General features: G+C 39.9%; 1 protein-coding gene across 2 annotated transcripts in view; it reads left to right on the top strand.

Moving 5' to 3' along the window:
• The window catches only part of LOC119656728 (protein deltex), a 149,870-nt gene that overhangs the window by 111,870 nt on the left and 23,138 nt on the right, over positions 1–14,862 (top strand). The window contains exon 6 of one of the 2 annotated variants that reach the window (XM_038063260.1): positions 1,812–4,298. The exons of the other annotated variant lie outside the window; for it this stretch is intronic. The gene's annotated coding sequence lies outside the window, so the exon portion shown is untranslated. Of the gene's footprint in view, positions 1–1,811; positions 4,299–14,862 lie in introns of those variants that run through there. 2 annotated transcript variants of the gene reach the window in all.

Genomic DNA, 14,862 nt, shown 5'->3' with positions numbered 1-14,862 from the left:
CCAGAACTTCTTCTATTCTTCCTCCTTCAAACAAAGCTCAACCACAACTCCCCGTTCTTTTTCACTGCACCGCTTCACTTCCCGCTACATAGCCTTTCTCACTCCTAGGCAATGTTGTGGCAACATGCGCATGCGCGTGCGGATGCGGCAAATCATTCGCCTCTTGTCAAGATCAATTCGCCTGTATGCATTCAATAATGTGCAATCTGCGGCGAACATTAAGGCAATTGGACACTATTAAATGCATTGTTTAAGCAAATTAATTAAGAAAGAGCCGAATGAGATTCCGCTCCCGTCGCGCAGCCGCGGTCATTACAGTGTTTTCGGAAGTTTCTCAAAATAAGCACTTACAGAGGCAATGACCTCTTCGTTGTCCGTAAATCTCGGCCCACCGAGCCACTTTTTCAAGTTTGGAAATAAGAAAAAGTCACAAAGTCACAAAAATCTGGTGGTACGGTGGGTGTTCGACCAATTCAAAGTTTAATTCTTCAAGTTTAGCCATTGAAACCAAGCACGTGTGAACTCGGGCGTTGTGGTGAAAAAGAATTTTTTTTGTCGCCAAATGTGGTGGTTTTTTTTAATTTCTTCTTATTAAGGATAATTCCACGGACATCCCAAAAAACTGTAGCCATAGCCTTACCAGCTCACTTTACGGTCTTCGCGTTCAACCGTGCCGATCCACTGTTTTGACTCTTCCTTCGTCTCAGGAGTGTAGTGGTATATCCACAGTCACAAACCGACGAAAAAATTCCTCAGGACTCCGACTTATGCACGCCAAAAGAGCCTCAGAGGTGACCGCTCCATTTCTTTTATTCTCAGCTGAGAGCAAACGCGGCACCCATCTTGCTGATAGCTTTCTCATGCCTAATTTTTCATGTATAATTGAAAAAACTGTACCTATTGATATCCCTGTGGCCACAGCTAACTCGCGCACTTTTAATCTTCTATCCTTCAACACCATATCGTGGATTTTATTGATGATTTCGGGAGTAGTCACTTCTACGGGCCTTCCTGAACGTGGTTCGTCACTTGTTGATTTACGACCACGCTTAAATTCATCTACCCAATTATAAAGCGTTGCTAAGGCTTTTTCAATTGATTATGAAAACACGTAAACTCAGAAGATGGGGACTGTGACTGCACTATATATCTAGTCGGGAGTGGCGCTGACTAAAAACAGATGATTTATGGCGATTCGTGCGCCATCCGTTGGTCATTCTAAGGACTTATTGAACTACCCTCGTATCATAGATTTCGTATGATGATGTTTTTTCTAAGCGAGTGGTCACGGGGTATAGGGCAGAAATTATGCTCCACTTGAAGCAATAAATATTTTTATTTCTCACATTCACATATGCACCTTTTTGCGCTATGTACTTTGGGGATGGAATAAAATTCGTTCCCCGGAGTGGTTTGAACTCATTTAGGTTTAATTCGCAATGAGTTAACCTTAATAAAGCCCATCCACTGTCCTCCTCCTGAAACCCTTTCATTTTTTCCACTATTTGTGCTGTCATATTATTAAACGCGGGCTCTAACTCACTAGCACTCAATATTGCATGCATCTTTGTATTAAAAGACTTGATGCTCACAACACATTCACTGTCTTCATCCATCATTTTTATAAATTCAGCAAAAAGTTCAATATTAAACTTGAATGCCATGCGCTGCTCTAACGTATTACGAAGGTATTCCAACAAAGGAGCCTACATCCTCTTTAAAAGCTCTGTGGCATTGAAAAAAGCCTCGTCCATGTTTTCGTATACCAGGGTTTCAATCTGGTTACCAAAACAACCTTTCACTCTTTTCAGGTTAGCATCAATTGCCTCGGTCGCGTTTCGCTTGTGCGAATTCGTTCGCAGATGAAACTGCCAAGACGAACTTCCTACCTCAATTTTATAAAATTGACAATACATAGTTAATAGATTTTACCAAAAACTTTTATAACCCCCCGATAACAATCAATCAGTTTTTGTTTTTTTTTATTGTCTACAAAACTTGGTACGCACGGCAGCACAAACACAGACACACACACACAATCACTTTTATCTTTATTATTATTATAACTCCACGTAGCTTAACACGCAAATTCCAATTTATACCAACAGTAGCACACAATCAGTTTTCTCGTTCGTTCATCCGTATTGACTTTCGCGAATTCGTTAGAAATTAACGTAACTCAACTATTTATATTAATTAATTAATTAAGCGATTTCCATCACCCCAAGCAATACGGACATGGCACTCAAACGATCACCCCTTATCAGCAACCTCAACAAAATCAGCCAAGTACATTTAAATCTACAAAAACCATCATTTTCAAACTTACTACATATTCACCTGCGGTCTAATATTCACACGCTCCCAAATATGTCAACCTGATAAGCAATTCCTCATCACCCAAGCAATACGCACATGGCATCCAACAACAAACACGAACACACCTGAGCCCCGGCCCGGCCCGGCCCAAGCCTCAGCGAAACCCTCCGGACCACACAAAGCCCCCTACGCACCCATAACAATCGCCCCACGCGCCACCTCACCTTATCAGCCCCATCTATCTACAACACGCGCCAAACCGGCCGCGCTAAACCACAACATTTTTATATGAAACTGGATTCCAACATACATGCCATCCAAAAACCGCAAGATTTTTATATGAAACTGGATTCGAACATACATATTTATACTACTGTCCCTCGATAATCCAATATTTCATTCGAATCGTCGAATATAGTAGCAGGGACGGACCGTGCACCCAGAGGTGATGATAATGTTTAATAACTAGGTTTGCCATATGTCCTCTGGGTAATAACAGTGGATGTCTGCTGCTCTTTGCATCCACCTGGAAGATCTGGTCGGAATCGAGGAATGGTGTTAATTTAATCAGCGAGCTAGTTCTTGCCAAGGATTTGTTGGTTTTGAGCAGTTCGATTTCATCTGTAAACTCCTCTTGCTGGATCATCCTGGTAAGAGTGATTTCCGCTTGTTGGGGATGCAACATCTGCTGGATTTGCTCGGCTGCTTATATGTCGCCATTGTTTGATATCAGACGTAGAGTGGATGTGACTCCTCCTATTAGCGACAAACACTTTCCACCTTGCCGCTGGACTTTGAAGCAATTGTAGGACGATCATTGAGTCCGTCCAGTACTAGGCGCTTATATTAGTTCAACCGTGGGTTTTTAATATGGTTGCAATCAAGTCACAGAACTGTACTCCTCTGTACAGTTAAAAGTGCGGGATTGTTTGTACATTCAGCGGGGCAACCTTGGATTTTGATGATACGAGTTTAACTGTGGTGGAGCCATCACCTTCTTCACTATGCACGTAAATGACTGCTGACTTCCGACGTAACATAAAATCCATGAACTTGTATGCGGGTGAACTGTCGCAGTGTAACCACCTTGGAATTGAAATCTCCTGCAGAATTGGTAGCTGTGACCGGAATGTGAGTCACTTCGTATTGAGTTCCTTTTCTACTGGTTCATCCCAATTCGTTTGTTGTAGCCACAATTGCTGGATCCATATTTTTCTTACGACGATACATGTTTGCAACCATCCCCCCCCCCCCATCGGCTCAAATAACTTTGCGATCTCAGAAATAAACTAACGTTTCGTTAGCGCATTATTGGTAATTTTTTCCAGCTTGACTTTAAACAAAAAAGAATCTCTTGCTGGACGCCACCGTCTCCATAAAATCTTAACGTGCTCGTTCTCATCGATGTTTAGTAGTACATTTGTTTCCCGGTGAGAAGAAGGAATAGATTCCAGCAAATCGTTTTGATTTGCTACCCATTTTTGCAAATTAAAACCTCCTTTTAGTAACACTTTTATGCGGTCCAGCTGAAGTGCCTGCGATTCCTTGAGGGTATCTCTGCCGGTCAAGACATCATCCACGTCGAAATTTTCTTTTAGCACTCGACAAGCTTGAGGATGGTGCAGTTTTTCGTCGTCTGTCAGTCGATGAAAAGCCCGGATTGCCAAGCAAGGAGCGCTAGCAGTACCATACGTCACTGTAGTTAATTTGAAGTGTTTAAGGAGCTCAGATAGATGTTCTCTCCACCAAATTCGCTGGAAATTTTGATTCTGGGAGTGTACCATTATTTAGCGGTATATCTTCTCTATATCAGCTGCCATCACGTACCGATATGTCCTCCACTTGATCAGTATCCGCACGATACTGTTCTGGACCAATGAGCCCCACGTACTCGAGGAGGGCGATCAGACCCGAGTCTGCAAGGGACTCATCTGAAGTGGCTTTGCCACGAAGCCTCACCGGAGGTTATCTGGTATCATGGGAACCGGGATGGCCCTCTGAGAGCATATGCTCCAGGAAAATTCCTGGAGTATGTGTTCTCGGCCCGGTTATTTGCGGTTGGTCTTCTAGTGGGAGTTTCATGGTGGTTGTGGTTATGCCTACATCGCGGACAGAGCTCCTCGGAGCTCAAGCGTGGAGTTGCACTGTATAACTCGGGTGCCGTACCCCTTAGTTGCGGCAGAGGTGTTAGATAGGCCTCGCATCCACTGGTATGAATGCTGAGTCTGCACTCAGTATAAACCAGTACCGCTGTGCCAGTCATGGCGGGCCCTGATTGTGGTCCCAAAATCAATCCGTGTCCGAAGTGGATCGTGGGATTATGCCTACACGTCAGGTACTCACGTTAAACCCCCAGGAATTTCATGGACTAATGAGTAACGTGTTGTTGAGCGATTTGCCTGATGGTGTTAACTGAGATGCATTGAACACGGGTTTAGCGTCCTGCTTGAACGGAAGTCGGACGACGTGCCTTCCAATGGTGTCTCGTACGGTGGTTTGCCGATACCATTCAATGGCTGCTTTCTCGTCGGTCACCACAGGTTGCTCAGTCGATTCTTCAAAATTTGTTAACCAGTTGGTCTTGGTGTCTTCCGTGACTATCAATGAATATATGCTCGGTTGAGTGGTTTGTGAAGAAGTTTGACCAAGCAAAACCCATCCGAGTCTAGTGTACATTGCACAGGACGATCCTCTCCTGTATCCCGGTAGCAGCATATCACTGTAGCTCCTAGTAAAATGTCGCTCCGTCCTGGGGTTTCACATGTGAGGTCAGCTATTTTTTTGACGTAAAGCATTTTAGGAGCTTGTATTCTTTTCAAAGATAATCCACAGGTAGAAATCGATACAATCTTCTCCTAATTGTTTATTTTCAGAATCTTACTTTTAGTATCAATTGAACATTAAAAATTACGTGTTTCAAATTTTTAAGAGCACTTTCCATCAGCAGTCCTTTTCTCTTTCTTTCTGCACAAAACTCGTTCTTTTCACAATCACTGCCCACTATCTTCTCGACTTTTTTTTCTTATTATTATTTTTTATTTGACGTTTCTCGCCACCTACTCTGTTCCTCACTCTTGTAGAGAGGTCTGAACTGAGTGGAGCGCCAGTGGCGTCATCTGTCCGCTGGTATTCGCGACGTCCGAAATAAATTTCGAATGCCGCGAATCCTGCCGCGCCACAGCATCACTGGAGGTTTGACTACTGCCCAGACTGCTGGATATAAGTTAGTAGTATTTGGTAATGCTAGAGCTGGTATATTGATTGTGGAGTCGTCGGTCTTCGTTTTTATTGTCAACTCGACACTGCCTTTAGTTTGTGAACTAGGATTTGCTCCTACTCCGCATATTTGGATCTTTGCATATTGCCTTCGTCATCCTAATAACTGAACAGCTGACTTTGTTATGAAGCTTCGTTGCGATCCGGAATCTATTAGAGCTCTTAACGTTACCGTTTTGCACCTTGACTCGAGCTGTCGCTAGTAGTATCTGAGGCTGGGTCCCATCCTCCGCCAACAATGATTGGGTGCGTGGGACGAATGTCTTCGCATCGACTGCCATCTTTTTTCAGTCGCTCGTGGTTCGATCACTGTGTAGCAAAGAATGGTGCTTTCTTGAACATACACAACACCTGCCACTCGGTGGACACTGATTGATGCCATGTCCTTTCTTCATACAGTTGTAGCACAGGTTTTGATTTTCGCTACGTTTCTCCGTTGCTGCGAATCCATTCCGTTGAATTTGTGGCAGTGAGTGTTCCTTTCCGCAAATCTTTCACGTTGTTGATGTCGTCGCTGTTAACGTTTCCGAGGAATGTACAATGATTCTAATGTCCTGAACCGACTCGTCTGGAACTTCACAAAAGTCTTTAAGTTGGGTAAGTTTGCGCTTGCTCCCAAAGATGTTTCCCACAATCGTCAAATATTGTTGGTCTAATTTCTAGTTTGTTAAGGAGATGATCCGTGTTGATACCGAAGCTGTTCATGTTGGCAATGAACGCTGTAGTGACATCCATTACTTGTTTGATGGAGGAATCGTATTCGTCCTTAGCCACTGGTAGTTTGTGGAATTTATGCAAGTAATTCCATGCCATTGCCTCTTGTTGTCAAATCGCTCCTGTAACATGCGCATTGCTGCGGCGTAATTCTCATTGTTCACGTCACGCTTTTCTCAACTCCGAAGCCTTGTACTTTGTTTGAATTTCTCCACAAATAAATTCGGCTCGAAGGACCAAAAAATGTTGACTTTTCTTAAAATCAAACAAGTGTAAACCGAATATGGCCAAGTGCTTAGGCAGGGTCACCTAAGCTTTAAACGAAATAAAAGACTTGTGTGTTTGAACCATATTGAATGTTTATTGTATTGAACACTTATTTTATACGCAAATTTTGCTTACGGATTAAGATGCTTAAAATACAAAAAAAGGGAAAGGCAGAGTACAAAGAACAACGCTAAGTCAACCTTGGGTCATTGCCAAGTTCGTAAATAATTTCCCATGTAATGTATTTATGCTACTCGTAAATTTCAACTGATTATCGGAATACATTTTACCGCGAGTGCATTACCATCGTTGTTTACAATATCAAGCCTAATATAATATCTTGCATGCAAATTACTGTGGGTTAACATTATACTCTAGATATAGATGCCGTTAAATGGATTACAATGAGCTGCATTTCTTATCCTAAAGATTTATTCTATTCATATTCTAAACCATCTGCTTGAAGTTTATTTATTAAGCAGTGTTAAAATGACGGGTGACATAACCTTGTGCTACAGTGAGCGCAATTTCTATAGGCACACCCAATTTTTTTCAATTTTGAGATGAAATTCATGTTGAAACAAAATATTATATTCAAAGTAAAGTGGACACATTTATTTTAAATTATAATACAAACAAAAAATAACGAAATAAATATTATTCTTAAAAAAATTAACAAAAAATAGCATTTCAGTGCGCAATTTCCATAGGTGCACTTTCATTGTAACACTTTTACCAATCGAATAAAAGACATCAATCAAACTTTAGTATTTTGTTTTTGCACCATTATTTCTTATTATTTGAAATATTCTGTTTGGCATTGAATTAATAAGGGTTTTTAGTACATTATCATCGATTTCCCCCCAGCACTCTAATATTTTCTTTTTTAATTCAGCGACTGAGCTAAACTGCCGCCCATTTGCATAAACCCTTCTGGATAGTATTCCCCAAAGGTTTTCGATTGGGTTTATGTCAGGACTACGGGAGGGCCACTCCATTATTTTTATGTTTTTAGAATCTAGGTAAGATTTTGTGAATCGGGAAGCATGGACGGCGGCGTTATCTTGTTGGAAAATAAAATCTATGTTATTTTTCTCGTCTAAATATGAGACAAGAATAACCTCTAACAAATCGGTGTAAATGTTTGAGTTCATTTTTGTGGCTACTATCCCAAGACGAAGTTTTCCATGATAGGAGAAAGCACCCCAAATCATTAAACTTCCACCACCAAAGTTTCTGCTCATACGCGGAGGGTTATCTTTTCGTAGGTCGTGCCAGTAACAACTAAACCCATCGGGGCCATTAAATTAAAAATTGAATTTCTTTTCATCAGAAAAGATAACTGTTTTCCATTCATCTTCCCATTTCATATGTTTCCGTGCAAAATCTAACCGGGCGGTTTTATGGCACTGTGTTAGGTGCGGAGCTTTCGCGGGTTTCTTGTATTTTAAATTGATATCGGCCTGCAAAATTTGCTGAACACGCCTCTTTTTGATGGGAAGATTCAGTTTGGAAACAATTTCAGCCGGACTTAATTTATTTTTCGTCGCTTCATCCTTAATTTGTGTGATGAGCCTGTTTCCAACTTTTTTGTTTCCTTTCGGGTGCTTTCGGGCGGCGTATTTTTCCCCTCATTTGAAAAAATTTCGGATAACATTTAATGATCTGCCGATTTCCTTTGCTATAGCTCGCATACTGCATCCCAGATTCTTCATAGTGGCTGCTTTTACTCGTTCTGTTTCAGTTAATACTTTTCCACGTGGCATACTGTTGTTGCTATATAAAACAATAATATAAGACTATGGATTTTAACCTATATAACATTAAACAATATTATTACTAATAACACAACGTTTTTTGTACGAAAAGCCCCCTCTAAACAACACACTATAAATTTTTTTTCGTATGCACTTATAGAAATTGTCCAGTTGAAAACGGATTTTCACCATAAAAACATAGAAATTAGTACAACTAATCAGCTGATCACATTGCAAATGTCAAAACGCCTTCCCAGCAAACCCGAGAACAGATATTAATGCAAGTGGTCATGATACAGCAAGCGTTCTTTGTGCCTTCCTTGAAAATTATTAAAAATGCCATAGCACCTATAGAAATTGTGCTCACTGTATGTTACATTGAAAAAATTGAATTAGCAATGACTCAAGGACTCTAATTAGCTGAAGGTTGTTTAAAGGAGGAAAGTGGTCATCGTTCAATTATCGAGGTCAAGCGTTGTTTAGAGTGGTTAGGATTTTTTTTCAGTTGCTGTCTGCTTTTTTAGTTCTTTTAAATCAATCTCAGTAGATTACGAATTAATAAAGTAGCTACTCTTCCCTTATTAAAATCGTTTACCTGTCGCATCGGCTTCAGCTATTGTTACGGAATTTGTTGGCAATGATCTGAGAAATTGCTTTTCTCAAAATACAATCACATGGGATATCAAACAAAAGGGATCATTTAAAATATTACAGATCTTGTTCTCAGAAGCTATCCAACAAAAAAAAATGAAAAAAGGATGATGCCAGTTTTGGTAGCCCTGGAGTCCTCGAACTGATATCCGGTCCAGATTCCTAAGCTTTAGTATAAATGAATGACTGATATTTTTCATGTGGACTGAGAAACTAACTGAACTCGATTGCTAAAAGGTTTACCCAACTTATGCTCTGTCAACACATCGATTTCTGCTGTGATAATGTTGCCTTCAATATTAAATGAATCGGTTGCCATAACTTTTTTTCTGTACGGATAAGAACTTTATTTCGATGTGAAATCGGGTTAACTTCTTGGCACTTTGGAGGGAGACTAATTTGAGATACTGCGAAATTGACTAGCAAGCGTACAAACTTACATGGTTAACTGCCCGTTGTTTTAAGTATGCGTTGTTTGAGTATTATTTTTCAATAATAGATGCAATTTGGAGAAGCATATATGTGTAAACATACGATATTATATATTTTATTGTGATCAGATTGAAAAGTAATTTTAATATTAAGCAGCTAAGTATATTTCAAATAATATTTTATTTGTTTATATTGCATAATGCATTTATATTTGTTTGTTTAAGGCTTTATTGTACATATATTTACGAAATAAATGAAATGAAAACTGTAATGAGTCAAGAATAGTCTTTTGTTCGTAGTTTTGTCCTTCGAGAGGTAAGTTGTTCTTGTTAGAAATTATAAGGAGGTTGATTGCATCTAGGTTTGTTACCAAGCTTCCTCAGAGCTTCGCTGCCTTATTTGTAATAATAGATAAACTATTCCGTATTAATCTAACGATTATTTCCTTTTCATGAGTCCGCAGATATTTTGACGATAGCAGCTGGTCTAAAGGACTGGAGTGAGAGTGAAAAGAATATCATAAAATTTCCGTAGCCTTATAAAACGACGTAATTTATAAGTTGCGATGGGCGTGTTTATTAGTCAGTATGGTAGAGATTGACCCAGCACGGAAAGTCTATAAGGACAATATTTATGGTAGAAGAAGAAGACATGACAGATTCTCCCTCAGATAGAGCGATGGCATACAACAAGACATCAGACAACTTAGGGAAATCGAATTTGTGGATCTCGGCGCAAAAACCGTAATGTCTGGGTTTCCTTACTAAGGCTGGCCTAGACTGGATACCGGTTGTTGTATCGTTGATGTAGATAAAACCTTTTATAATTTTGGGTAGTGCGGGGGAGTTGCTCTTTAGAACTAAAACATTTTTACAAATTGGGTGTAATTGGGGCTATGATAGGCAAGAATCACATTGATAATAATAAACGATATTTTTTTGTGAACCACCACGTATTCCGCGAGAACCCGGATATATGCAATTGTCTACGACACATAACGTCCAACTTTTTCCTTTTAGAAATAAAGAATTTGGAAGTTTTTGTTTCAACATGTTTGAAGTGAGGATATCAAATTGAATCTAAAACCGGCGTTTCTTACTTTTTAACACAGGCACGGAACGAGCATATTCCGCACCTGTGTTACTGTTGAACTATTTGTTATGAAAACGATGCACTTTGTAAACATTTAATTTCAAATAACGAAAGATCATTTTCGATTATTAAGAAACGGATTAAAGGTTTTCGGATTAATTAATATGTACATATATACCGCCCGAAGATTGTTTCACAGCAATATATGTATATTATAATCCCTGTGAGATGGCTTCCCTGTGGATGGCAATAAATTGTTCTTCATGTGAAGAGTCATAATCTCTTTGTTAAACCATTCATAAAATTTGAGTCATCTTGTATGCGCCTTTCGATTGAGTATCTGCAGGATTTATCGTCCTAATAATCCGACATATGTCAATGCCATTACTTCGTTTTGGAGTCTTTCAATATCGAACCTGTTAGCTGGGGTGAACCTGCTACTAAGATTATTTGCTGTTGGGAATCGATATTTTGCTTTGCCAAGATAGCGGTCTGATTGAACTTCGTCCAATCTGGTCAGGTCAATGTTCTCTTGTGAATCCTGCAGTGAGGGAAGCAAGTCGATGAAATTGCCATGTGTCTGCTGCGAGGGGGCGGGTTATATAAGCCTGCTTCCGTTCTCGTCAGTTATGTAGCGAAGTTTCCTGTAGTTCTATGGTGGGCAAGATTTCTTCCGATTTTTGCGTCGCTGAGTACAACCTTCAAATTGTTCGAAGCAGTGAATCAAATTCTGTTCAATTCGACTTTACAACTCGTCTTTTATTGAGGCGCCTTTGGAGCATATGCGTTAATTAATCAAATTTTGAGAAATTTAGTTTTCATTCGAAGCGCACCAATCAATTCTCTTCATAATGGATTTGAATTCTGTGGCTTTGCTGGCAAAATTGTTGTAGACGACAAAAGCTATGCCACAATCATGCGTTTCACACTTTTTCGGTTTTTGAAAAAAGTGTGTGTTCTAGAAACGAATTTCGTACTGCTGGACTAGACTCGCCTCGGTCTTCTTCTTTTTGGTGATAAATCAAAAGTTAGAAATTCATCTCTTTATCTAAAGTTAATTTCCGAAACATTTTATAGGGAATATCATAATAATAATCGTTGGCGCAACAATCCATATTGGATCAGGGACTTGTTGTGTGTGTGTGTGTTAGAGCACTTCATTCAAGACCGTAACGGTACACTATACTACTATGTTGCACTGTAGGAGGCAATGTGGTCAGCATTGCGCTCGCCCGGGATTATTACCTTGATTTGACTCAGGTATTCATTCATAGTTGAGTCGACTGGTATCCGCCATCAAATCACGATACATGATGACCCTCACTAATTCCAATACTATATCCTGGTCCTGGTCCGCACTGGCACAACCGATTTCTAAGAGCAGGCATAAACCAATAGCCATTCACAGTAACACCATTGTTATTGAACAGAAATACAAAGTAGGCCTCTTGCATCTAAAAACTGCTTTGCAGTCCATCCCTCCCACGGAGAATTTGAACGGTTTGACATCGCAAATCCAAAGTAAAATTAAAGAGTCGACATTCAAAATCCGCAAGGGGTCCTCCCACAAACCATAGTGGAACGGCAATCTGAAAACACTCATTGTAGAAAAAAGGTAAGCTCTCGGTGAAGGCGGCTAAGAAAAAAGCCTTGGACGAGATTTGGGAAGAACTCAGTGTTGAAAAAGACACTAAGATATTCTGGAAAAGCATAAAAGATTGTAAAAATTTTTAAGAGGAAGAAACCAACAACCGGAGTTGGGGCTCTGAAAATGACCAGAAATACCTAGATTTTCTAAGCTCAACCCAACTCCAAACAATTTGACATATCCCGTACTGTCACCATCACTGCAACAAAATTTTACTTCTGAGGAATTCGCTCTGATCCTTAACAAACGGAAAAAGAACTCCACATCGGGTAACGACCAAATTACGCACACGTACATCCAGTGGCTAAATCCGTCTGTCAAATCTGCTCTGTTAACCTTCATTAATGAAACCTGGCTAAATCTCAACTCTCCACAGGAGAGGTCCTTTATTAAGATAGTGTCCATACCCAAAATAAACAAAGACCTGTCAGATTAATGTTTTCGCCAAAATCCTCAACGCACTTATCAAAAGTAGACTAAACCATTTCATTCAAGAGCACAAAATTCTCCCTCCCAACAGCCATGCCTATCAGAGCGGATTATCCACTATGATATGTCTAAACGGCATCCTTCTCTCAATCTCTATAGCCAAAGTAAACAAACTTCAGGCGTAAGCGGTAGTTCTTGATGTATTCAAAGCATATGAAAGCGTAGATCTAAAAACCCTTGAATCTAAATGATCTTACATAAAATACTAGCAGAAATCATTATTTGGATCTCAAAGTTCCTGGCCAACAGAAAATTAATCCTAGGTGATGCGAAGGTGGAAATTAGCAATGGTATACCCCAAGGATGTGTCTTGAGCCCCACACTATTCAAAATTTACACGGCCTCACTTCATAACCCAGTCGACCGCAACATAGAAATCGACCTATATGCTGACGATTTTTTCATATTAGCCACTGGCAAAACCATTTTGGAAACTGAAGCCTCCATTAAAGCCCAAGCAATAGCCCTCATCGACGAATGTAAAAACCTAAATTTACATATAAATCCGGACAAATAAAAATGCATTACCCTAAAAAGAAACAGCAGCACACTACACCCCTTAAACCTTGGTAATGTCAGCATACAGCAAGTCAAAAACATGACCTTCCTAGGCAAGACAATAAACTCATCCTTAATACTAAAAGATCAGACGATTGAAACCATGACTAAGGCTAAAAAAACTGCTAGAGTCATCAATTTCTTTACTGGGCATTCTTGGGGCCTTCCTCCTGAAAGTAGTATCAAATTGTTCAGAGTTCTAATACGACCCATCCTAGATTACACCGCTGCCACATCTGTAATAGCACCCAAATACCTAAACAACAAAATCACCTCAATAGCTGCCACAATCCTAAAAAGATGTCTAGAGCTTACAAAAATTGCTCTTCCCCTGTCCACCTTTACTCTGGCAAATGAACCATCGCCCTATCTCAGAATAACGATTTTAGCAACTAAGGAGCTATTAAGGCTTCATGCAAATCGACCTCATGAAATGTCCAAAAGAGTGCAGATGCTAGAAATGGGCTCTTTGCAATTTACAAACGTTTCTCTCACCTTTTTGACCTCCTGAAGGCTGACAAAAAATTAAGTCCTCCACATACCCTACAAGTAATTAAAACTTAGGGGACAGGCAGAAACATCCCAAAAATTGCGTTAGCAAACGAGATCAATGCCACCATATGCAACCACAAATCCATAAACTTTGAAATATATTCCACTGATGCCTATGTCAGTGGTCAATGATCATGCTGGGTGGGTGGGGCAACACAAGCTAAACCAAATCACAACGTTATCAGCAGAACTCCGAGCGGTTTGGCTAGCTACTGAATATGCGTTGGAACAAGGTCATAAGAAAGTGGTCATAATTATGTCTCCTTACACGTGCGCCGGCTCCCGGGCAAACAGTCTATCTCTCACTACATGGTCAATGAAATCCACAACAACATCAAATACATGAACTGTGAAAAAGTAGTCATAATGTGGTGCCCGGAAAGGAGTGGCATCAAATTAAATGAAAGTGCACATCTGGCAGCTACTGAAGGCCAGAACAACGCCGCGCTGATGAACTGTCACCTGGCACCCATTGACATAAAGCTTCAAGTGGCCAACCAAACAGCAAAGGAATGGGACTCAAACTACCAAAATGACATTCGCTCCAAAGGGAAATTCTTTGCAAAAATGTATGTACCTATAAAAGCTGCAAAAGATCTTTCCACACAAAAGGTGTCGCAGATAAAAACTACCAACAGAATCATGTCAGGTCACTCCTATAATAAATCATGGTTTAAAAAAATGAAAATTATAAGAACTGACAGTTGCAATACATGCAACGCGCAGGAAACTTTAGATCACATCCTCTTCAAATGTACTAAGTATATCCAAATCAGAAATAATTTTAACTGGGTTAAATCCTTCAACTCTGTAGAGCACCTGCTTGCAGAGGACCTAAATAAACACTTATTAGAAATCATCATTTTTCTTGAACAAGCAGAAATAAAACTTCAGCACTAAAATAAAGCCTAGGTAAAAGCCTACCTCTTTATGGTTAAGTCAAATAATATGAAAACAAGTCGGGAAACCGGAAGCTGGACGCTTCAGGTACAAATTTTATGGTACTAGGATGAACTTAAGGGGAGTTTCTAACCAATTACAAAAAATTGTAGTAATATACTATTATTAACTTTATTTAAACAGATATCGGCATGGAAGGTATTTCGG

This window comes from Hermetia illucens, chromosome 5, assembly GCF_905115235.1.
Source record: "Hermetia illucens chromosome 5, iHerIll2.2.curated.20191125, whole genome shotgun sequence".
Taxonomy (NCBI): domain Eukaryota; kingdom Metazoa; phylum Arthropoda; class Insecta; order Diptera; family Stratiomyidae; genus Hermetia; species Hermetia illucens.
This window is presented reverse-complemented; position numbering and strand designations above follow the sequence as displayed.